Source organism: Pleurodeles waltl, chromosome 6 (genome assembly GCF_031143425.1).
Source record: "Pleurodeles waltl isolate 20211129_DDA chromosome 6, aPleWal1.hap1.20221129, whole genome shotgun sequence".
Classification (NCBI taxonomy): domain Eukaryota; kingdom Metazoa; phylum Chordata; class Amphibia; order Caudata; family Salamandridae; genus Pleurodeles; species Pleurodeles waltl.
Genome location: NC_090445.1, coordinates 565,457,510 through 565,483,989, shown reverse-complemented (window position 1 = coordinate 565,483,989; position 26,480 = coordinate 565,457,510). Strand labels below are relative to the sequence as shown.

The window sequence follows — 26,480 nt, the reverse complement described above, 5'->3', positions numbered from 1 at the left end:
TTTGTTTTTATTAAATTTCTATTTCTCTCTCTTTTGGCTGGCTTTACTGTGAGCAATCGCATTCTGCTCTTCCACAAGGAGCATATTGGCACACAAAGTAGTTTTGTTCAGTGTCAGGAACTACAGTGGCAATCAGTGACGTAACGAAACTGGAGGGTGCCCCTTTGAAAAGAACATGGAGGAGCCCCCTCTCCAGACTCACTCAGGCCAAGTGCTGTGCTGAAGGGGCCCCCAGGAGGGCGGCTGCGGGGCCTTTGTTATGCCACTGGTGGCAACGTGTGCTTTTAGAGTTCAAAAATGTTTTTTTTTTTTTTTTGCCAGTGTTTGTTACAGTGTTGAGGGCCTGATAGCTCCCACAACAATAAAGTGTTACAAAAGCCATGTCAAAACAAGACACGCATTGATGAAACTAAAAGACTTATAAAAATATGTCGGATCAGTTGGCTTTGTCAGTGTTTGTTTATTTTCATGCTTCCCATAATCGTGTTGAAAATGGTTACACTGATTTTCCATTAGAAATATTTTTGGGAAATACTAGCATGCACCAACACATTTTATTAAATGACACTTAATTTGCATCTAATCAGAGAGCATTCTGGGAGCATTATACTTAGCCTCATAGCCTAAACTTTTCAAACATGTGTATACACGTTTTTTTTTTTGTACTGGAACCAACGTCAGTAGTGTAGTGTGACCTTAAAACATTTATTTACAGCACTCACCCTAATAATGAAGGATTTCAAATAATGAACCATAAATACAAGTTGGAACAGCATTATCTTTTGGAAACACATTACCTCAACTGCAGAGAGTTCCACTCTCTGTAAACAGGCAGCCAAAGGGTTTGTGCTGCAGAGGGTTGGGCCTACTTGTCCCAAGGACAAAGTAAACATAAAAACTTGTTGCCCTTGACCCCAAACAAGATGTCCCGGGTGTCGGGCTATAGGAATTCCACATCCCTGTGAATGCACAGCCCCACTGTCACCCTGACCTAGAGGTATATTCCACAGACAGGCAGAGGCACAGAATGGTTAACCAAGAAATGTTCACTTTCTAAAAGTGGTATTTTCAATTCTACACTTAAAAGTCCAACTTCACCAAAAGATATATTTTTAAATTGTGAGTTCAGAGACCCAAAACTCTGTATCTCTATCTGCTCCTAATGGGAAATGAAACTTACAAGTTATTTCAAGGCAATCCCTATGCTACCCGATGGGAGAGATAGGCCTTGCAATAGTGAAAAACAAATTTAGCAGTATTTCACTATCAGGACATGTAAAACACACCAGTATGTGTCCTACCTTTTGAATACACTACACCATGTATACTGGGCTGCCTTGGGCCTACATCAGGAGTGTCTTACATGCAGTAAAAGGGAAGGTTTGGGCCTGGCAAGTGGGTGCACTAGCCAGGTCGAAATGGCAGTTTAGTTTAAAACTGCACACACACACTGCAGTGGCAGGTCTGAGAACTGTGTGTAGGGCTACTCGTGTGGGCCGCTCAATCAGTGCTGCAGGCCCACTGGCAGCATGTGATTTACAGGCCCTGGTCACACCTGGTAAACTATACCAGGGACTTACTAGTAAATAAAATAAGCCAATAATGGGGAAACCAATCACCAATATATTTTAGACAGAGACAATATGCACTTTAGCACTGGTTAGCAGTTAAGTGCCCAGGGTCCTAAGCCCAACATAAACAGGTCAGAAAGAAATAGGAGGAAGCAAGCAAATCGTTAGGGGACAGCCCTGCAAACAGGGCCAGGTCTAACAATATGGAAGACGTTTTAGCAGCCCCTACAAATCTCAGTGTCACTACCTGAGCTCATTAACAAATTCATGCTTGTTTAATCAGGCATGGACAATGCAATAGTTGTCAAATTGCCCTGAACCTGACCTCATGAAAAAAGTGAAAAGACGTCAAAATGTGCATCTTAGTGCATCAGTGATTACCATTATACAAATGTGGGACAAGATGGTAGAAAATCTGGGTATCACAACTTTTTATCTCCTGATGCACCTATACATTTTGATAGTAATTTTTACCTGGGGTTACATGCTGACCAATGTAATCATTTTAAACATCTTTTTATTTAGGTTGTTTTCTACAAACTGCTTATTAAATGGAAAAGAGAATGTAGACCGATTTCAGATGTCATTCAGGAGGAACTCTGTAAAGGCATTCAATAATGCAGTGAAAATACATCTTTCATGTAGAAGAAAATGAGACGATTTACTGTGCCCCTGGTGAAGGATGAATCTACGAGTGAGGACCTTAGTTGAGAAACTGATCCCTTGCCTTACAGGCACTACATATAGACTCTCTGGCTGTACCCATATTCAAACACAATAATCAAATAGGCAGTGAAGTGATAATTCCTTATCTTACTTGAAAATATTGTTTTCTTGATATAATATTTTAAATATCATAGTGGAAAAAGAAGAAAACCTCTTAGCCAACAGGGTATACATAGAAACAAATATTTTTACTCATATAAACAAGGAACAAACACATGGTTGATGAAATCACAATTTAATATAGGGTGTTAAATAGGTTCTACCATCCAATACCCTGGTGACTCATAATAAACCAAACAACTGCAGTCAGTAAACCGAGTCAAAGGTAGTGCTGAGCTGCTCTTGCAATAAAGTTGATGATCAAACAGTCGGTCCATTGATGATAAGGTATGGTACTCACAGGTCGCCCGAAAAATGACTTGATGTGGCAGCAACAAGTAATGGAAAGACATCAATGTTTCACTCACTTTTATAATTAATATACAAGACCATCATCAGGACTAACGTTTAGACAAAAAAAAAACTGTTGCCTCACTATTTATAAAGAGGGGAGAAATACAAACTTAACTACATGCCTCAGGCATCCAACATATAACAATGCATCTGTGTCTTTAACACGTGACCACACAATAATTCATACATGTGTCATAGCATTGTGACAAACGAAACCATTAAAAATATTCAAATGATGTGGCAATTACTCAGACACAAACCCCATGCTATAAAGTGCATAAGTATTGATATAAAGGCAACAACCCCAGCTTACATTGTTCTATATTTTAAGGCTGGGAAATTGATCCAGGGGTTGAGCATCAGTTGATGAGAGGATATATATGTTGGTAAATCAAGAGTAAACCAAAAAACTTACTAAATAATTATTTTGGTAGGTGAAAAACTCTCTACCTTGAATTAAAACTTCCTGGAGTATTGCTAAACATAAATGAAAAGAAAAAAAGAAAAATAGATCATTAATGTGACTGATATTTACACAAATGGGGTCCTAGGAAAGCAACCACCAGACTGCTTACCAGATACACTTTTGTGAAAGACAGGTTAAAATAATCCAAATTTCTAAAAGATGTAACCATCTTTGGCATGTGTCTGACTGGGCAAAATATTTACATTAAAAAATTACTCCCCACGTATAGAAAACCTTGAAATATAACATTCACAAAAGATTAACATGTCACGAACAATTAAATACATTGAAAAATCATTTGTAACTGACACTACGCTTACGCTCTGTTGCATGTACCCCAAAAGTAGCCAAGAATGTTGGAGGAGTTCTGAGAACATGGATAACTTTCTTCACATATAGTGGAATTTCTCTAAACACTCCTTCTAGCAAAAAATAGCTACAAGATTAAAGGAAATACTGGGATGCCAGATGCCCTTTGGGTGTTTTTATGGGGTTTGAGACCAAAGTCTTTCAAGAGCAAAGTGGTGCATAATACAGTGATGTTTGGAGGTGGCACAACTGATGTCCGTCCGCATTTTCTTTTTTTTTAAAAGGAATAATCTTACATTTTTTCAATGGTTCTTTCAATTTTGGAATGTACTTGTTAAGAAGTGATTGTAAAACAACCTTTTGGGTGACATGTTAACGAAGACAGATTTCAAACCAATATGGAAACTATACATGGAGTGTGTAGGTCAAAATGAATAACACTAAGCTTATAACACAAAACTCCATTATCAAATAAAAAATATGTATTTATTTATTTATTTTAAACATTATTTGTTGGCTTTGACATACAATCTTCAACAGATGTGTGATACATCATAAACATAGCAACCTATAGCCAGTATGACAAATTTCACAGATTACAAGCTGGGTCATATCCAATCGTAGCAGAAACAGGACAGAACTCTATTATGCATGGTATGGCATATTCTATTCAGTTTCTAGTCATGTTTGTCAAATGTGTGGGGGGGGGCGATAACCACAGTAACCCTAGTCTCATCATTGGCTACGTGTTCTGTGGGTCCACCACCCCTAAAGACTTCCAGACAGAAGCCTGATCTGCCGGTCTCTCAGTCCCTCCTCTCTTAGTTTCTTGGTCCAGTTTCCTCTGCTAGCGCCCAGCGTTTGACCTCTCACTTCCACCTACGATGGGGAGGGGAGGAGGGTGGGGTTTGCGATCTACAATGTATTGCGAGGACCCAACAGGCAAAACCAGACCCAGGAATCTAGCTTCCTCCACCCTCAGGGCTGAAGACAGCCCCAGAAAGCATATTTCTAGCTGCAAAAGCTCTATCCCAACTAATGTGCACTCTAAATTGGCCATCATCCCCTGCCAGAATCTCCAGGCAAGGCCAAGTCATGTGCATAAAATCAGCAGCTAACTGTGTGCATGTGGGACACGGCTCTGCTGTGAATTTTATTCACTTTGACTGGTGCCAGGTATGTCATATAAAAGTAATTAAACTGGGTGTAACAAAATCTAATATTAAGCAACACCGTCTTCACATATTACAATATAGGATCCCATTCTTTTCTGAAAAGCTCCTGTCTGATCATGGTCTCCCTTACATGCTGGAGTGGGAATAGGTCTATCTTAGTTCGACAAAGGGCTGACTTATAAAGCCATGAGACCAACTTGTGGCCACCTCTAAACATGAGGACAATTTGCAACACTTGCAACACTTTGTGCATCTGCGGCTCGCTTCGCTTCGCCCGCCAGAGTGACTGCATCGAGGCGGTCACAAGAACTATGAGGCAGCAGTCCAGTATCGGTCCCCCACATGTCTGAAATATTACATCTTTATAATACAACGCTGAAGGTTGTCATGTACAGTACTTGATATGCTAACTTGTATTACCAGTCCAGTAGCCAGTCTCTACTTTCTAGACACATCAATACATCAGGCCTGTTCTTAGTACCCTGTATGCGTTATTATATAAACAACACATAGGCCCAAGGGGCAGAGGGCATTACAGACCATCCTGGGATGCACACCATAGCACAGGCAGCTTTGCTGATCCTGGCTCTGATTCTCCAGCTTCCTGAGAGGATTGCCATCTAGACAAGAGGCAGACCCCTGTTATCCTACTCAGGTATGGGGATGGGGTTACTCCTTTAGATCGGGACAAGCAGAAGGGTTGCAAAAATGTTTACGCTCTCAGCTCTAGACATAGGATGTAGGCAGAAATCTCTAGACTTTCCAGAATAATACAAAAGGGTGGGGTTCTTTATCTTCTTTACACTGGCTGTAACGATGATTACTGTAATATGTTTCATCTTCCGTATTATCTTAGGTTATGGTTTTTATACTAGGATGCCACTGATTCATTAACAGCATTGAAATCCAGTTTGCATCTCCTGTCCATCTGGGACACTTTCTATCGGCCCTGCCGCAAATTTTATTTATCCTGGCTGATGTAAGGTAGGTCATATTAAAGTAATTAAACTGGGTGTAACTAAATCCAGGATTGAGCAACACAGTGTTCACATATTCCAGTGTAGGAGCCCATTTTTTTTGCGTAGTTCCTGTTCGTTCATGGTCCCCCTTATCTGCTGGAGTGGGATTAGTTGTATCTTCGTCTGACAAGGGGCCAATTTATAAAACCAAGAGACCAACTTGTGGGCACCTCCGAATGTAAGGACAGTTTGCAACACTTTGTATGTCGGCAGCTAATTTCACCCCCGCCTGCCTCAAGCAGGTCACAAGAACTGTGAAGTGGACAGCCCAGTATCTGTCACCAGCATCTCTGAAATATTACATATTAATAAAGTACATATTTAGCATTGATTTTGCCATAAAAATTAGAAATTCCATGGCAGGAAACCGATGCAGATCACTACATGGTGGGGTGGTCAGGATGTTTTCAACATGAGATTCTGCTAGTTTCAGTTAAAAAGAAAAAACACCCCTCCCATTTTTAGGTCTGGCGTTAGTTAAGACCTTTTGATTTTTCTAATATAATGTACTTGCATAAAGGGGCTTTCAGCCACCTCTCTTCGTCCATTGGTCTCTTCTTGTGTCAGTCACATTTTGCTTCAGCCCAATACAGCATACAGAATGGGGTAGTGGGGCAGCCAACTCGAGCCACTGCCTAACTTCACTATGAGTGACTGCATTTACACCATTCACAAGGAACACGTCCACACACAAGGTAGTTCTCTTCAATACCTTTTTTTTGCTTTTACTTTATTATTACTTTAGTGTTACCTTTGTTTGTAGAGCCTGATGTGACAGCAGGGCACTTTCTACCAGATGAGAGCACAGGGCACATTCCAGCTTAATCAGTTCATGTCTCCTGCCAGTGCTGTTGTAAATTCCTTTTGGAAAGGCCTTTGTTTATCTGACTGCTGTTTTTTTACACCATCCCAGTAGCTCACATGAAAACTGGACGTTGGCTCATAAGAGGCTTCATATTTGCAAACCTGTCTGTCTGCCATTCCTTGTTTGACGTTTTTTCCTTCCTTTTTTTTCTTGCCTTATTTCTTTACATCTTTACTTTTTTCCCCTTTATGCCTTTCTTGTCTCCATCTTTTCTTCTTTCCTCTTTTTCTTCTTTCTTCCCTTTTTTTTTCCAGTCCGCTTTAATTTGTTCATTCTTGACTTCCTCTTTGTCTCTTTCTTTACAATTTATTTATTCCCTTTCTGCTTTCCGTCCTTTCCTGTCTTCCTATTGTCCATTCTTGCCTTCCTCTTTCATTCTTTATCACTTTCTTTCCCAAAGGCAAGAGACTGGCAGCCAATGCCAGACCAGTTTTTTTTAATATCTGTGTTAGCAAGACCACTTTTATTTTACTAAAATTATGTATATAACAAAGTTATCTATAGGAGGGTTCAGTCAGGCTTTGTCCACTAATCTGTAGTTCTGTCTTTCACATTTTTCTTACATCCACTCAAGCATGCATCAAAGAAATATGTGTCTAAGGACCGGGCTGCCAGAACGAAAAAGTATAGCAAAAACTATGAGAAAAATTGAATTGACAAAAGTCAGGCAACTAGGGAGAGACCCAATGGATTTGCCAATTCTTGTTTCTGACTGTTTATACTTTCCATGTGCCATAATATAAGCCAGACAAATGACGAATGACTGAACACATCGGTAATAAGAGCTGTTCCTGTCACCATACACTGGGTTATCACAATTTAGTCCAGGCCTTTGGAGAATCTTAAAACGCAAACTGATGACTGGTATTTTTCTATTGGAAAAGTGGCAATCCTATCACCATTTTACAAGAGAAAAGTGGGAGATTTAAAAAAATAAGCGGGAAACTGTGTCTCTCCCCCCCCCCCCCATCTACCGCTATTGAAAAAGAGGCTGTGTCCAGCGGTAAACAACCGAAATAAAAACATTTTTGGATTAAAAAATCTGGAGTCTCCCGTCTGAATCGGGTCTTAGTGGAATGTGACGATACTGTTGGACGACTTTTCTCCATAAGTCTCTGACACCTCACTTCCTCCAATTTTAAAAGTCTTACTTTTCGGAACGAAGGTTGCACAGTTTCAATCTTAGCTGTGGGTAGGTCAGTCACTTCCGAAAACGTTCCTTTTCCAGAAGAAAGCACCGACTTCTCGCCCACTTACCCTGGGCCCCGCCCCTATCGCCCTCTGTATTTGCACGTTACAAAGATTTAGGCGTTTCTACAACGGGCCTGCCTGCGATTACGTAGGCGGAGCTAGTCGGCGGGAAGAGCGCGTGGTCGCGAACTTTTTTCTCTCTCTGTCATTTGCGAGGGATGGAAAGCGCTCTAAAAGTAAGCAATCGCAGTTGCAGTATTGCACTTCGAGGGTAAATGTATAGAAAGAACTGATGGCTACTGCAAGGGTGTGGTTAAAAGGTCTGACTATCTGGTACCCTCGTGTCAGTTATTTTTTTAAGGAGAATTTAAAGATCTCTGTAAGCGAGTTTGTGGTCAGCCCACTTAAGTTATAGATTTCAGCATGTTTTTTATTGCATGACGTAGCATTTTTTTATTTCTTAGAAGTCATAGTGGCTGCTGAAGAATTTATTAACATGGATTTCATGTCCCTCGGTGTGGAGTATTTAGAAACGTAATGTTTTTGCTTCGTGTTTTTTAGAAGTCTTTCCATACCATCTGTTCTTAGCTGGTGTGTTAATCGTGTTTCGGGATTCAGTTGTTGTCGGTGATATATATGAGGTCGAGGTTGTAAGAGATGGACTTGTAGACTTGCTTTTTAGGGACGAGGGCAAAGCGCTCTGTCCCTGGTGAAATCTCTCTGTGGGCTTTTAACCATGCCCATGTCAGGCCCATTAGTTTGGTTGGTTCGTGGGCTTGCCTTTTAAAATTACCGTGATTTAATTAGTGAAAGGCATGCATACATCATGCCTTTACCAGTGTTTATCCCGCCTCGACCGCACTGGCCAACTACTGAAAACATACCAGGCACCATGTTTTCCGGATGGTCCCTTGTAGGAAAGTACCATCTTGCCTGGCATTTTACCCCCATATTTCACTGTATATATGTTGTTTTAGTTGTATGTGTCACTGGGACCCTGCCAGCCAGGGCCCCAGTGCTCATAAGTGTGGCCTGTATGTGTTCCCTGTGTGATGACTAACTGTCTCACTGAGGCTCTGCTAACCAGAACCTCAGTGGTTATGCTCTCTCTTTGCTTTCCAAATTGTCACTAACAGGCTAGTGACCAATTTCACCAATTCACATTAGCATACTGGAACACCCTTATAATTCCCTAGTATATGGTACTGAGGTACCCAGGGTATTGGGGTTCCAGTAGATCCCTATGGGCTGCAGCATTTCTTTTGCCACCCATAGGGAGCTCTGATAATTCTTACAGAGGCCTGTCACTGCAGCCTGAGTGAAATAACGTCCACGTTATTTCACAACCATTTACCACTGCACTTAAGTAACTTATAAGTCACCTATATGTCTAACCTTTACCTGGTAAAGGTTGGGTACTAAGTTACTTAGTGTGTGGGCACCCTGGCACTAGCCAAGGTGCCCCCACATCGTTTAGGGCAAATTCCCCGGACTTTCTGAGTGCGGGGACACCATTACACGCGTGCACTATACATAGGTCACTACCTATGTATAGCGTCACAATGGTAACTCCGAACATGGCCATGTAACATGTCTAAGATCATGGAATTGTCACCCCAATGCCATTCTGACATTGGGGAGACAATTCCATGATCCCCTGAGTCTCTAGCACAGACCCGGGTACTGCCAAACTACCTTTCCCGGGGTTTCACTGCAGCTGCTGCTGCTGCCAACCCCTCAGACAGGTTTCTGCCCTCCTGGGGTCCAGCCAGGCTTGGCCCAGGAAGGCAGAACAAAGGACTTCCTCAGAGAGAGGGTGTTACACCCTCTCCCTTTGGAAAAAGGTGTCAGGGCTGGGGAGGAGTAGCCTCCCCCAGCCTCTGGAAATGCTCTGATGGGCACAGATGGTGCCCATCTCTGCATAAGCCAGTCTACAACGGTTCAGGGATCCCCCAGCCCTGCTCTGGCGCGAAACTGGACAAAGGAAAGGGGAGTGACCACTCCCCTGACCTGCACCTCCCCTGGGAGGTGCCCAGAGCTCCTCCAGTGTGCTCCAGACCTCTGCCATCTTGGAAACAGAGGTGCTGCTGGCACACTGGACTGCTCTGAGTGGCCAGGGCCAGCAGGTCACGTCAGAGACTCCTTCTGATAGGCTCTTACCTGTGTTGCTAGCCTATCCTCCTTCCTAAGTAGCCAAACCTCCTTTTCTGGCTATTTAGGGTCTCTGCTTTGGAGAATTCTTTAGATAACGCATGCAAGAGCTCATCAGAGTTACTCTGCATCTCTCTGTTCACCTTCTGCCAAGGACCGCTGACTGCTCTGGACGCCGGCAAAACCGCAACAAAGTAGCAAAGACGACTACTGCAACCTTGTATCGCTGATCCTGCGGCCTTCTCGACTGTTTTCCTGGTGGTGCATGCTGTGGGGGTAGTCTGCCTCCTCTCTGCACTAGAAGCTCCGAAGAAATCTGCCGTGGGACGACGGAATCCTCCCCCTGCAACCGCAGGCACCAAAAGACTGCATCACCGGTCCTCTGGGTCCCCTCTCAGCACGACAAGCGTGGCCCCTGGAACTCAGCAACTCTGTCCAAGTGACTCCCACAGTCCAGTGACTCTTCAGTCCAAGTTTGGTGGAGGTAAGTCCTTGCCTCCCCACGCTAGACTGCATTGCTGGGTTCCGCGTGATTTGCAGCTGCTCCGGCTCCTGTGCACTCTTCCAGGATTTCCTTTGTGCACAGCCAAGCCTGTGTCCCCAACACTCTAACCTGCAGTGCACGAACTCCTGAGTTGTTCTCCGGCGTCGTGGGACCTTCTTTTGTGACTTAGAGTGAGCTCCGGTTCACTCTTCTTCGTAGTGCCTGTTCCGGAACTTCTGCGGGTGCTGCTTGCTTCTGAGTGGGCTCCTTGTCTTGCTGGGCGCCCCCTCTATCTCCTCACGCAATTGGCGACATCCTAGTCCCTCCTGGGCCACAGCAGCATCCAAAAACCCTAACCGCGACCCTTGCAGCTAGCAAGGCTTGTTTGCGGTCTTTCTGCGTGGGAACACCTCTGCGAGCTTCTTCACGACGTGGGACATCCATCCTCCAAAGGGGAAGTTCCTAGTCCTCTTCGTTCTTGCAGAATCCACAGCTTCTACCATCCGGTGGCAGCTTCTTTGTATCCACAGCTGGCATTTCCTGGGCCTCTGCCCACTCCCGACTTGAGTGTCACTCTTGGACTTGGTTCCCTTGTTCCACAGGTACTCTCGTCTGGAAATCCTTCATTGTTGCATTGCTGGTGTTGGTCTTCCTTGCAGAATTCCCCTATCACGACTTCTGTGCTCTCTGGGGAACTTAGGTGCACTTTACACCTACTTTTCAGGGTCTTGGGGTGGGCTATTTTTCTAACCCTCACTGTTTTCTTACAGTCCCAGCGACCTTCTACAAGCTCACATAGGTTTGGGGTCCATTTGTTGTTCGCATTCCACTTCTAGAGTATATGGTTTGTGTTTCCCCTATACCTATGTGCTCTCATTGCAATCTATTGTGACTGTACATTGCTTGCATTGCTTTCTATTGCTATTACTGCATATTTTTGGTATTGTGTACATATATCTTGTGTATATTTGCTATCCTCATACTGAGGGTACTCACTGAGATACGTTTGGCATATTGTCATAAAAATAAAGTACCTTTATTTTTAGTATATCTGTGTATTGTGTTTTCTTATGATATTGTGCATATGACACCAGTGGTATAGTAGGAGCTTTACACGTCTCCTAGTTCAGCCTAAGCTGCTCTGCTAAGCTACCTTTTCGATCAGCCTAAGCTGCTAGACACCTCTTCTACACTAATAAGGGATAACTGGACCTGGTGCAGAGTGTAAGTACCCCTTGGTACCACTACAAACCAGGGCAGCCTCCTACATCCCTGCACTATTTTTTCTCTTTATTTCATAGGCAGCGCAATCTCACTGGGCAGTAGTAGAGCGCTTTACATGACATCGACCCTTTTACATACATAATTGCACTTTTGCCGATATGTTTCACTGCGAGCGAACTTCTGTTTCCTTTCGTGTGTTTGCTTTACGCTCATGGCAGCCGTCGGCTTGCTTATGTGAAACTGTTTTACTTTTCAGTTTCTGTGGCAAGAAAAGTCCGGTTAGGAGTTTACAATGCTAATAGCTTTAATTCGAGTAAACGCAAGACCCATTGCTTTGCAAATGGTTGTTTATAGTTTGCAGTATGCCGGGCGCTCTAATTACTTCAGCATGTCCCTTTATTGTTAAGTATTATTTATTTGATTTGGAACCTAGGTGCCTAAAATACTTATGGGTCCATATTTATCATGACTCCCAGAACCTCTATGAAGGCAAAATAGGGCGCTGAGAGGTATTAGACGCTCAGTGGGGTTCTGGGCTACACTACCCATTTCAGTAGCAGGCAGAATAGCACTTTTAAAGATGATAGCCCTCCCTAGGCTGCTATATTTTTTCACGACCCTTCCAGTGTGGATACCAAGTGCCTTCTTTACTAACCTGAACTCTATGATCACGGGATTCATATGGGGCACAGGCAGGTGTAGACTGTCACTTGCAGCGATGTGTAGGGCGACTGAGGAGGGTGGGCTTGCTGTCCCAGACTTTGAAGCTTACTACCTGGCTGGACAACTTCAGTGGTTGACCAGATGGATGGCAGTCCGCACAACACCTGGAAGTGAAGTCTTGCCTTTCACTCCTGAATTACACTTATTGACTGGAGTTATTCTGGACCTCGTCAGCCCAATGTCCAGCGGTCTGCAGGCTTTAGAAGTCACCCACAGATGCTGGAGGAGATACTTACGCAAGGTACAATGCTCCAGACCCTATGCTCCTGAAATTCCACTGAGATGCTTATTAACGCTTCCACACAAAGGGAACTGGGACACGATTAGTGGCTGGGAAAGAGCAGGAGCCACAACCCTGGCCACTTTATACGAAGCAGACTCTTTGCTACCCTTCGAAGACTTTCATGGTCGATACCAGATTCCAGCGGGGAGTTTCCTGCTATATAGAGCAATTACAAACACGACAGGTAGGCATTGGGGTGTGGGAAGCGCCGAGCCCCCCCACCTCGGAGGTTGCACAATACCTTGTGAGCGCAACAGGGACACATAGAGCAGTCACCACCCTCTATAGAAAAATCCGATCTACCACAACCCACCCTTTATCGGATCTTAAACTAAAATGGGAAACAGACCTGGGGAAGCAATAGAGGATAAGCATTGGGAGGAAATTCTGTCCAGAACCACAAGAGCATCTAGAAACGTCTACGTCCTACATCAAGCATATCTAACACCGGGCAGAATCAAAAGGCACCACGGGGGCAGACTGCCCTAGGTGTTTGGAGGAAGGAGCTGAATTTATACACATGTTTTGGAGATGCCCGGCAATATGAGAATATTGGCATGACATAACACGACTTCTTTCTGACATTATTGGGAGCACAATACCAGAGGACCCCAGACACTGCCTCCTAGGAGACTATCAGCATCAACCCAAACACAAATACACTAATCAATTCCAGGATTTAGCCCTTGTCTTGGCCAAAAGAGAGATAGCAATGACATGGAAAGCGGCGACAGGACCGAGGGTACAAGCATGGACAAGGGAAGTCCTCAGATGGTCTAAAGCAGAAGAGACGATTAGACACAAGAGGCGCGAAGAGGCCAGGGCTCTACAGGGAGAGCTAGAGCTTAGAGCACAATGGTAGATGAATGGGAACAGCGAGGTAAGGAGGCACAGGAACCCTGATACCTGAAAGGGAATGCTGGTAGAATGACATAGACCCCCGAAGCTTCCCACAACACAAGTACATTCATGACGCACCCATACAGTAACACATCAATCACACCCACGAGCGAAACACAACCCTGACTACCTTAAATGAGACCAAACTTTTACAGATAATAGCTACCACACTACACTTACCAGACACTCGAACACCAGTTGGGGAGGGGGGGGGGGAGTAGGGAGGTTTGCTCCCCTCAAGAGGAGATATATTAATCGACAGCGACTAGAGGGCCACTGCAACACCTTACGGAAATTGCCCATCCTTCACTGTAATAATAGCCATAAAAGAGGATATAGACGAAAATGGCAAATCATAAGCTTGATGCTGGAGAAATCGCAACCAAAGGGTAAAATATCTACAAGAAACACTATAATTGGCCAATATTCGACTTGCCTACTCTACTTGAGGGGAATGTTTGATATGCTGTATTTTTATTTTCCTATATGTATCAAAAATCAATACATTTTATTTTTTTAAAGTATTTATTTTATCTGATTTCCTGTTCTCTCTACAATTACCATAAGAATTCTTGTGGTAAAAAATGAGTTCTTCCATTTCACTAGTCCATAACTAGTATCAAATATGCCTAGGGGGACATAATCGAGGATGCAGGATGGCTGGCACTTGAGCATGACGCTCTCTGCCTAGCCTTGTTAATCCCCTACCATCCACCTTCATCGGTACCCCATCAGGACCTAAAACCTCGCTCAGACTTCATAAGTGCCAGGGGAATCAGCCAGGCCCCCACTAGAAAGAGAAAAGACTGACTCGTGCTGTAGTCAGACAACAAACCAGGGGGCTAGCTGGGCCACTAATCCCAAGATGGCCACTCCCCTCAGGCTGAGAGCAGCAGAATAGAAGGAAAGTCTTCCATCTGGTGTGCATCAGATAAAACGAAGAAAGAAGAAAGGGGCTTGATTGCTTGTCCCTGGCTCCTTGGTGGCAAGCAGCAGCCAGAGGTTTCCCCAAAGGCATAGGTGTGTGTACTGGGGAGCCCTGGTTGTGCCAGCAACTGAGAGGAGTGAGAGATAGCTGCATTGGTACATGCCTCTGGGGAAATGAAGACGGGCAACCAGGCCAAAAGGAGTGCATCCGGTGCCTGCAAGGCTGCGTGATGGATGCCCTCCCTGAATAGTGCTGAGAGTGCATGGAAATAAGCAAGCACTTGGCCTGAGACATAAACATTGAACCTCCATGCAAGACAGAGGTAGGGGCAATCAAAACTGAGTGATTTCAACCACCCTTGACTCTTTAAAGCTAAAGAGAATAAGTTGTGGTGGGAGGAAAATAGACTCTCTGCTATCTTGAATTCTGAGACGAATCACTGGCTACCTGTTGATAAGAATTCGCTGAAAGACTATGAGGCATAATCCCCATACCGGGAGCATATACTTGTGCTCAGAGTGTGACCACTTCTGTCTTGGCCCCAGCAAAGACACTGAAACTGTAAATTAATCTGTTCACCAGCTCAAGGGCACACCTAGAGCATCTAACGCAGCAGCTGTCTGAGCTGCTCCCAGGTCTACAGGTGAGGAGGGAATTGGTCAGCAGGTGATGATAACTGGTGCTCAGGGGCTCTCCACTTGGACCTTAAGAAAATTAGCCTCTTCGGGGCAGACAGCAGCGGCAGAAAACCAATGTAAATCCTAATAGATTCCTGCATACTGGCAGACAGCGGACCATGGGGTGTGGCTAGTGACCACTCCACAGCAATCATCTAGGGAACCAAAGATTAGATTGATTATGACAGTCTAGCAATAGCACATCCGAATGCAGCTAACATTCAGCCAGCTGATTAGATAATTCCTCAGAGCATATCCAAGATAAAAGTAAGGTGAGCAGCGTTCAGCTTAAGAGCATTTTTTCCAACCCGTGGTTAGTCTTGGGAAAAGAGGAGTGAACATCAATCAACCAGGAATGCACCACAAAACAGACACAGATATGACAGGATGACCAAATAGGAAAGACTAAAACATCAAATGCCTTCTACAAAAAAATCGCAGCCTGCGAGATGGGTAACAAGACAAAGGAGATCAGGCCTGAGATGGAGGGGAGGCCGACCAACGTGGGTTCTGGTCTAGACCATGAAGAAAGGCATTCTCCTTTATGCTTTTCAAGACATTAAAAAATGAATAAAGAGCATCAAAAGTGATCTTGCAGTTAAAGAAGAAATAGACCTGCTAAGAGACTTGAAGGAGATGCAGAAATATATTAACTTGGGGGACCAACAATGATGAGCAACCATGAGACTAACCATGATGAGTAAGTCAATGACTGTGAGCAGTTGCAGAGTTGGAGGCTAATGCTAGAGGAAGAGCACATGATTCTCTAGGGGAAATGTGAAGAAGGCCTGGAGAACCAGTTACAGTGTAACAATATTGTTGTAGGCTCCCTTTAGCACCTAAGTTGGGCACCCTCATTTTAGCATTAAGGGCCAGATGTATCAAGCAATTTTGTATTTGCAAACAATGCGAATCGCAAAATTTGGCTGTTTGTGAATGCAAAATTGCCTTTCAAGATGTATGAAAGGCATTTGCTGTGTAATTTTAAGCAATGGCTAAAATACCGATTCCTTAAAATTGCGACCACAATTAGGGAATCACAAATTGCGATTCTCTAAATAGGAAATCACAAATAGGGAATTCCTATTTGCGATTTCCAGAGCACATGTATCAAGCATTTCCTAAATGCGAATTAGGCATTTAGGAAATGCAATTACCACCAAATCCAATTTGGTGGTAAGCATGTGCAATAAAAAAAAAAAAAGCATTATAAATGCATTTTTTAAAATTACATGTAGCGCATACATGCCCCTAGGGCATGTGTGTGCGTCACATGTTCGCAAATATTTTTTGGGGTGCATCAGAGGGGGCCTTAGGCCCTTAGCACCCTGGGGTTTGCATTACCTAATTTGCAAATTCCTAACTGGAATTCGCAAATTGGGAAATGCAAACCAGTCGCACCTATGGGCCAACAGGCCCATAGGGATGAATGAAGTTCCATTCTCTAATTGCGATTCGGTAATAGCAATTGCGAATTTTAAGAAGTCGCTATTACTGAATCGTAAATTTCATACATCCCATTTTGCACTTCTTAAATAGCGATTTCTTAAAATTCGCTATTTAAGAAATGAAAAAAGGACCTTTGAAACATGTGGCCCTAAGTCCATAGGCAGTGATTTTTACATTCATATGAATTTTCTTAATTTTCATATTTGTTTATCACAGCCAGATTATAGCTCGTTTTTATTTGAATCAGCTGCCAGTGTTGTTCTCACTGCACATTTTATCAGCCATTTGTACAATGTGCGCTTTGAGCCCTGCTGAAGTCTGTCATTTACAGTACTTGATATGTTAACTTGTATTGCCAGTCAAGGAGCCAGTCTCTACTTTCTAGACACATCAGTACATCAGGCCTGTTTTTAGTACCCCGTATGCGTTATTATATAAACAACACATAGGCCTAAGGGGGCAGAGGGCATTCCGGTCATGACCATCCTGGTATGCACACCATAGCACAGGCAGCTTTGCTGATCCTGGCTGTGACTCTTCAGCTTCCTGAGAGAAGGATTGCCATCCAGACAAGAAGCAGACCCCCTGTTATCCTACTCAGGTATGGGGATGAGGCTACTCCTTTAGATAGAGACAAGCAGAAGGGTTGCAACTAGTATGCTTTCAGCTTTAGACATAGGATGTAGGCAGAGATCTCTAGACTTTCCAGAATTATACAAAATGGTAGGGTGCTTTATCTTCTTTACACTGGTTGTAACAATGATTACTGTATTATATTTCATCTTCTGTATTATCGTAGGTCATGCTTTTTATACTAGGATGCAACTGCTTCATTAAAAGCATTGACATCCAGTTTGCATCTCCTGTCCATCTGGGGCACTTTTTATCGGCCTTGCCGCAAATTTTATTTACCCTGGCTGGTGTGAGGTAGGTCATATGAAAGTAATTAAACTCAGTGTAACTAAATCTAGGATTGAGCAGCACAGTGTTCACATATTCCAGTATAGAACCCCATTTCTTTTTTGCATAGCTCCTGTCCGATCATGGTCCCCTAACACTTGCAACACTTTGCACATTGGCGGCTCACTTTGCCCGCCTGCCTCAAGCAGGTCACAAGAATTGTGAAGCGGACAGTCCAGTATCCGTCACCAGCATCTCTGAAATATTACATATTTATAAAGTAAATTTTTTGCATTAATTTTGTTATAAAAATTCAGAATTCAATGTAAGGAAACTGAAGCAGATCATTAGATATTTTCGGGTCAGGATGTTTTCAACATGGGAGCCTGCTAGTTTCAGTTAAAAACAAAAAACACCCCTCCCATTTTTAAGTTTGGTTTTAGTGAAGACCTTTCAATTTTTCTAACATAGATATTATACTTACATAAAGGGTCTTTTAGCCAACTCTCTTCTTCCATTGGTCTGTTCTTGTGTCATTCACATTTTGCTTCCGCCCAATACAACATACAGTAGTGGGTTAGCCAACTTCAGCCACTGGCCAACTTCACTATGAGTGACTGCATTTATGCCATTCACAAAGAGCACATCCACACACAAGGTAATTCTCTTCAATAGCATTTTTTTCTTTTACTTTATTATTACATAAGTGTTGCCTTTGTTTGTAGAGCCTCATGAGACAGCAGAGCAGAACAGTTTATACCAGATGAGAGCCCAAGGGCACATTCCAGAGTAATCAGTTCATGTCTCCTGCCAGTGCTGTTGTAAATTCCTTTGAAGAGACCTTTGTTTATCTGACTGCTGTTTTTTTACACCATTGCAGTAGCTCACATGAACACTGATTATAGATAGGCTCATGAGGATGTTCTATCTTTGCAACCCTGTCTGTCTGTCTGCCATTCCTTATTTCTGTCCTTTTTTCCTTCCTTCATTCCTTTCTTTCCTTCTTTCTTTCCTTACATCTTTACTTTTCTTTCCTTTTTCCTTCCTTTCTTCCCTTTTTCTTTCTTGCCTCCCTCTTTTCTTCTTTCTTCTTTTCCTCCTTTTTCCCTTTTCTTTTTTTGCAGCCCTCTCTGTATTTCATTTATTCTTGCCTTTCTCTTTGTTTCTTTCTTTACATTTTCTTTATTCCCTTTCTTTCCTGGCAAGAGACTGGCTGCCAATACCATGCCAGTTGGCTTTTTTAGGTCTGTGTTAGCCAAGACCTTTTTAGGGTAGAGCGCAAAGTGCTCTGTCCTTAGTGTAATCTCTCTATGGGCTTTTAGCCCATGAGTTTGGTTGGTTTGTGGGCTTGCCTTTTACAATTCGCTCCATTTCATTAGTGGAAGGAATGCATTCGTCATGCCTTTTCCGGGTGTTTTGCCCTCTTTGAGCCCACCGAGCAACTCCTGAAAACATACCAGGCTCCATGTTTTCCGTATAGTTTCTGGACTACTTTTTCTCTTTATTTCGCAGGCAGCGCGATCTTGCTGGGCAGTAGTTGAGCGCTTTGCATGATATCGACCGTGTTACATGGCTAATTGCACTTTTGCTGGTTACATGGATAATTGACTTTTGCCCACACGTTTCACTGTGAGTGAACTTCTGTTTCCTTTTGTGGTTCTCCGTCACGCTTCATGGTGGCTGTGGGCTCACTTATGTGAAACTGTTTTACTTTTCAGTTTATGTGGCAAGTAAAGTCCGGTTAGGAGTTTAAAACTCAAATACCTCTAACTCGAGCAAACGCGAGACCCGTTGCATTGCAAATGCTTGTTTATTTTACTAAAAGTATGTGTATAATAGAGTTACCTATAGGAGGTTTCAGCCAGACCTTGTCCACTAGTATGTAGTTCTGTCTTTGCCATTTTTCTTCCATCCACTGAAGCATGTATCAAAGAAATTTGTGTCAGCCCACTTCAGCCATTGTCTGTCTTCACTAATGGTTACTGCTTGCTGCCCTTTCACCAGGAGAACATCAACACACAAAATAGTTCCCTTCAGTGCCAGAGTACTGTGGCCAATGTGTGCTTTTTTTTTAAAGACCAAAACTAAATTTTTGCCTTTAGCCAATATTTTTGTTTAGATTGATGTGGCCCTGGAGTCTGCCAGAACGATAAAGTTTAGCAAAAACTCTGACCAAACAAAAAGATGAATGGCCAAAAGGCGGATGGCTAGTGAGAGACCCACTGAATTTGCCAATTCTTGTTTCTGATTGTTTATATGTTCTATTTGCCATAATGGAAGCCTAAACAAATGAGGAATGATTACACATCAGGAATAAGTGCTGTTCAGGTCACCATACACAATATTATCAATGAACATAAGGTTCTACTTCACAATTGGGTTAAGGCCATTGCTGACTCTTAAAACGCAAACAGATCACTGTCTCTTTTCCTCTAAGAAAAGCAGCAACTCTACCACCGACTCTTAATAATAAATCACTAAAAGGGCAGGTGGCCCCCAAAGCATTCCTCCAGCTCGGTGACCATGCTATATGCATGCCAACATTTTAGAAGAGGAAAGTGGGAGATATAAAAAAAATTATTGGGATAATATGTTCCCCCCCATTAACTACTATTGAAACAGAGGGAACAGCAGAGAATAGCCGTATAAAACCATTTTTGGCTCCAAAAATGTGGCGTCTCCCGTCTGAATTAGGTTTAATTGGCATGTGATGATACTGTTGGATGCCGTTTCCACATAAGTCTCTGATACCTCACTTCCTCCAACCTTAAAAGCCTTAATTTTCAGAGCAAAAGTTGCACAGCTTCATTCTTAGCTATGTTTTCCCACATAGGTCAGTCGCTTCAGAAGTTTTTCCTTTTAAAAAAGAAAGCACCGACTTCTTGCCCACCTGCCCTGGTCCCCACCCCTGTTGCCTTCTGTATTTGCACGATACAAAGACCCAAGAGTTCCTACAGTGGCTCCTTCCTGCAATTACATAGGCGGATCTAGTCATCAGGAAGGGCACGTAGTTGCAAATGTTTTCTCTTTATGTCTTTTGTGAGGGGTGGAGGCGCTCTCCAAGCCCCACTAAAGACTGAATTGAACAAGCAATCACATTGCCATTATTGCACTTCGAGAGTAAATATATAGAAAGAACTGATGGCCGCCCCAAGGTGTGTGAGTTTAATATCTGACTATCTTGTACATTCATGTTAGTAATTATTTTTTAAATACAATTCAAAGAACTGTGTATGCATGTTTGTGGTCAGCCCACTTAAGTTATAGGCTTTTGCATGTTTTTACTCATATTGGCTGCTGAAGCATTTATTAACATGGATTTCATGACAATGAGTGTGGAGTGTGTATTTAGAAACATAGGCCCTCATTACGACCCTGGAGTTCGGTAATAAAGTGGCAGTAATACCACCCACAGGCTGGCGGTAAGTACCGCCAAATTATGACCATGGCGGTGATATCTCTGAAAGACAGCCAATGTACCACACCGACCACCAGGGCGGAAACAAAGGTCACCACGGCGGTAGCCACCTACAGCCAGGCAGAAGACAAAGTACCAGCCACCATATTATGACATGCCAAACCCCCACCTTTTCCGGGGCAGTACCAACGCCATCAAAAGTCTGGTGGAAACAGAGCTCAGAAGTCAAAGGACTCACCACTGGAGACATAGGGAAGAACCATGCCGCCATGGAACCAGAACTGCAAGTCTTCCTGATGATCTACTATGTTATGCTCCACCACGAACACCAATGCCGGCAAAGACGATGACAGTGAGTACAGCCGCCTAGCACACAAGGGAGGGGGGAGGAAAACAAGAGTGACACACGCACGCACCAAACACACCCCGTACACACACACCATACACACAACCAGCTGCACCAAAAAACAATTTATCCGTGTAAATCGGCTGAATAATGCAAGGACAACAGGAATTGACTAAAGTGATTGAAATAAGATCAACATCAGAAGTAATAATTTGATTTGGCAATGCAACAGATATGTACAAATGTACAAAAAAGGGACACTGCCCAGTCCTCAGTTCACAGGGGCCACATGGCCACAGGACAAAGTCCACGGTCCCACTCGTTCCCTGCACCAATACAGAGAGAACACTGCAGGGGCCTCATTTGGCAAATATGCGGGCACCTCAGGGGGGGAGGGCACCTCAGCCGGATGCGGAAACAAGACCACTGCTTCTGGAGGGGGCAACATACCCTATGCTTGGTCTTGGGGAGTGCAAGGCCACAGTCTCTCAGGTGGGTGACTTGCCCACTGGTTCTGGAGGGGGGCCCATTCCCTGTGCTTTGTCCTGGGGAGTGCAAGGCCACAGTCTTTCGGGTGGGTGACTTGCCAAGTGGTTCTGGAGGGGGCAACCTGCCCTGTGCTTGGCCCTGGGGAGTGCAAGGCCACAGTCTCTCGGGTAGGTGACTTGCCCACTGGTTCTGGTGGGGCAGGCCACACAGCAGCCCATGGAGGCTGGATCATATGGCCTCCGCCGGCGGTGAAGGCTGCACTCTGGTAGTGGTAGTGGAGGCTCCTGCTCAGCCCCTGCACCCTCCGATGGCTGCACTGTTGTGGTTGTGGGAGGCTCCTGCTCAGCCCCTGCACCCCCGATGGCTGTACTGTGGTGGTGGTGGTAGTGGGAGGCATCTGCTCAGCCCCTTCACCCTCCGATGGCTGCACTGTGGTGGTGGTGGTAGTGGGAGGCTCCTGCTCAGCCCCTGCACCCTCCGATGGCTGCACTGTGGTGGTGGTGGTTGTGCGAGGCTCGTGATCAGCCCCTGCACTCACTGATGGCTGCACAACCACAGTTGGCGGTGGGGGCTCTGTGACAGCTGCTGGTGCAGGCTCCTTCCCCTTTCTGCTGGATGCTGCAGGCTCTTTCCCCTTTTTGATGGCTGGTGCAGGCTCCTTCCCCTTTCTGCTGGCTGGTGCAGCCTCCTTTCCCTTTTTCATGGCTGGTGAAGGCTCCTTCCCCTTCTTGCTGGCTGGTGAAGGCTTCTTCCCCCTTTCTGATGGCTGGTGCAGGCTCCTTCCTCTTTCTGCTGGCTGGTGCAATCTCCTTCCCCTTCAGTATTTGTGGCCTGGAATCCTTTCCACCACGTGTAGGTGCTGATGGATTGGGCCCGTGGACTGTTTGGCTGAGGTGCTTGGCTGGGTTCTTGATACTCTGGCCATACGTGCAGGACGGGGGTGGGAGGGGTAGGGGAGAGGTCAATGGTGGAAGGGAAAAGCTTTTTAGGGACTTTGGGGCAGGAAGAGGGAGACGAAATGGGATTGGAGGATGAGGGAGTGGTTGTTGGAGGTGTTTGTCTGCTGCATTTGAGTGCAGGTGCATGGGTTGTATGCTGCTGCTGTGAGGTGGATGGCTGTTGGGTGTCTGAGTGCTTGTGTTTGTGTACTTTAGGGGGGACAGACTCTGTGGGAGAGGAGTTAGGGGACGTGTGCATGGGTGTTATGGAGGTGTATGCCAGTCAGGTGTGTGTTCTGCTTGGTGTGGTGATGATGCAGGTAGTGGATAACGATGTGGTACGAGTGTGGACGTAACTGGGTGGAAGGTGAAGGTGGAGGAGGAGGGGGAGACAGTGGAAATAGTGGATGTTGTGTCTGCAACTGAATGGTGTTTGTGTGAGTGCCTGTGGGATGACGTGTGGTGCTTGTATTTGCCTGTGACACTCTTGAGTGTTGTCCTGTGTGCATGCTCATCTGGCTGTGTGCTTGGGATTCGTTGGGGTTGAGGAGAATGGGACTGGGAAGTGCAAGTTGGAGGGGGGACAGTTGAAACAGGGACAATGTCTGCCATCAGAGAGGAGGCCAGAGCTTGGATCGATCTCTGTTGGTCCACCAATCTAGTGTGAATGCCCTCCAGGAATACATTAGATTGTTGCATCTGGGCTGCCAGCCCCTGGATGGCGTTCGCAATTGTTGATTGCCCAACATAGATGAATCTCAGGAGATCAATAGCCTCCTCACTCAGGGCAGCAGGGCTCACTGGGGCAGGGCCTGAGGTGCCTGGGGCAAAATAGAGACCCACCCTCCTGGGTGATCGGGCACGGGCAACTTGCTGAGGGGCTGCTGGGAGGGCGGTGCTGGTATGGGGGTGGCAGCTGTACCTGTAGCTGGGGTGGTCACAGAGGTGTCCACCACCACCAGGGAGCTCCCATCCGAGGAGGTATCAGTGTCTGTATTGTCCCCTCCAGACTCCGCCGTGGTGCTCTCCTCGCCCTCCGGCCCACTGGTGCCCTCAGCGTCAGCCTGTGGGATGCAGCTCCCTCCGTCGCCGGTGCCTCTGCTCCTCTGCCAGATGATGCTAATGCACATAAGGACAGGATGACAAAACAAGAAAGGGGGGGAGAGACAAAGGATACACTGGGTCAATGACTGCACCAACACCACCGTTGGTGTGCACAGCACCGCCACAAACAGGGGACAGGCCTACGCACTATGCATTGCACTACCAGTGATATTGCTAGCCACCAAGGCATGAGGAGGAGCACACAGCAGCACACCTGGGACCCACGCGGCCCTGACCAGTAGTGGGTGCTTACAAGCTAGATAGGCAGTATTTCCCCTTCAGAACCTTAGCCACCAGAGGACCTACGCTGCTATGTCTGGCCTGGCCTAGGGACACCCACTGACACACACCCACCACCCGGATACCACCCCTCCAGCCGTTTTGTTCAATGATGGCCACTGTACTCACCCTCTTGTGGCTGCTGTGATGCCCTCAAGCTCCCATCCTGCTCTGGATAGACCACCGCCAGAATGCGGGCCATCAGGGGGGTCAGGGTTCGACGGGCACCCCTTCCTTGTTGGGAGGCCATCCCCAGCGGGGCCTCCGTGGTCTTCCATGCCCAGCGTCTCAGGTCCTCCCTCCGTTTGCGACAGTGGGTGCTCCACCTGCCATAGACCCCCAGGTTCTGCACCTCCTTGGCGATGGCAAGCCATATACCCTTTTTTTGATGGGCACTGACCTGCAAAGGCAATACAGACAGGAAAACTCCATTAGACAAATAGTCCAGCCAGTAACACAAATGGCCCACCATACCCGTTTCCATCGCTATTGGCACACACATAGCCCAGCACTCAATGTGTACCCAGCCAGGAGGACATCCCTCCCCCCTTGCACAATGCCTTCACACACACCTCCATGCATTCATGCCACATGCATCGTTTACACAGTGTACTCACCCGTTGGTCTGAAGGCCCATACAGCAGTCCCTTTTGGGGTAGGGCCCCATCCACCAGTCTCTCCAACTCCTCTGAAGTGAAGGCTTGAGCCCTTTCCCCGGTCACACGGGCCCTGGTAGGTTCCAGACACAGGTCACAGCAGCACATGCAGTGTAGGTCCTGTCCTATGGAAGGTCAGGAAACAAATGAGGAATCAGATAGAAATGGCGGTCACGTCTGCAGCGGTTCATACCATCACCGCAGGCATGGATCACCGTTGGCCACTGTACCCCATAGGGCCCAATTTTAACCAATGATGAATTGCACAGAGGGTCCTGACTGCCTCCTGCCATAGCGCACAACATCAGCGACATTACCTCACTTCCACCTGTCCCTCCACACAGGACAGGCGGATGCCATTTCAGGGGGGGGCAGGCCTATGGAACAATGCTGTGTCACAAGAGAAATACGCACATACTGGACAAATCACACTGACCCATTACATGTTTACAGATTGCAGACTACTGTTGTGGCTCCATTGTTCAGTTTGTGACAGCCTCCTCACTCTTTTGTCCCTTAGATTCCAACAGCTGCGGATGAATAGGAGATGGAGATATACCCCCGTATGCAGACCCCTGGTTGACCTGGCTACACTGGAGGACAGGCACATAATACTCACCTATAGACTGGCATGTAATACTCACCTATAGACTGGAGTTTTACGCAATGGTACATATCTCCAATGTAATTGGGGCGATTGACTGAACACATATTGAATTTGTCCCCTCCCCCCAGAATGAACAGATGTTCAGGAATCATAAGAGTTTCCACTCTGTGAATGTGCAGTTGGTGTGCTTGGCGGACAAGTATATCTCCCACGTCAAAGCTAAGTATCCTTGTGTAGCCGGGCGCCTCCGGACGCCGCGGCTTCGTCAGAGAAGACGGACGCCGACGGATACCCCGGGGGCATCCCAGGAACTCCTGACGTGATGACGTCTAACGTCATCCGTCAGAAAGAAATACGCAAACCAGAAGACGGACAAAGGACGGAGAGAAGAGAAGAGAGAGACGCCGACACCGCGAGGAGGACCTCCGAGCGCCGCAACCCCCTGCATCCGGAGGATAACCCTACCGCGAGAGAAGGAGGACGCACAAAGAACGGAACACCCAGGACGCCTCCCGCCCCTGTAGAAGACAAGTCGGGAGACTGCCTGCAAGCCGGCCGCGTCCCTGGAGGGGCGTGGCCCGACCAGGTACGAACGTACCAAGGGTGGAATTGGGACTACGGGTGGCTGACTGGGCGGAAGGACAACCAGGAGAGGGGGTTAAGGTCCTGCAAAGAGGGGGAGGTGGTATAAATGGGACCCCAGACCCTGCCTATAACTACAACCACGACCTAACCCAGAACCAGCAGGGAAAGCTAAGAGAAAGGGGTCAGCAAGAGGACACTATAAGGAACTAAGAGGCATAGCTTCACCTATCCCCCCCCCCCCACTTCCTCGTCCCTCACTTCCTACTAACCATAAAAGAAACAGGAGATAAATTATATTCCCCACTTACCTGTACCTTGTTTTTCTTTTTTCTTTATTTTGGGGAATCCGGTCCCACTGAGCGCCGGGGGAACAAGGTCTCCCTCCACACCGGACCACGCCATTCCCGGAACTCTCGACCCTGAAAGAGAAAGGGATTCATATTGGTTTCTGGACTCTGACAACACCCAAAAGCTTGCGAGACGAGCTAGTGTCCCCTCCGAGCAGATAGAAATAAAAAAACACTAACCCCTTAAAACCCTGAGTCTGTCGCCTTCTTCCAATAT

At 45.7% G+C, this 26,480-nt stretch overlaps 1 long non-coding RNA gene across 1 annotated transcript in view; it reads right to left on the bottom strand.

Annotated features, from left to right (window-relative positions):
* Nucleotides 1-7,829, bottom strand: part of LOC138301986 (uncharacterized) — a 78,406-nt gene extending 70,577 nt beyond the window's left edge. Inside the window, exon 1 of the long non-coding RNA XR_011205206.1 lies at nt 7,736-7,829. This is a non-coding gene — a long non-coding RNA (uncharacterized lncRNA). The remainder of the gene's footprint in view (nt 1-7,735) is intronic.
* Between the last annotated feature and the right edge of the window lie 18,651 nt (nt 7,830-26,480).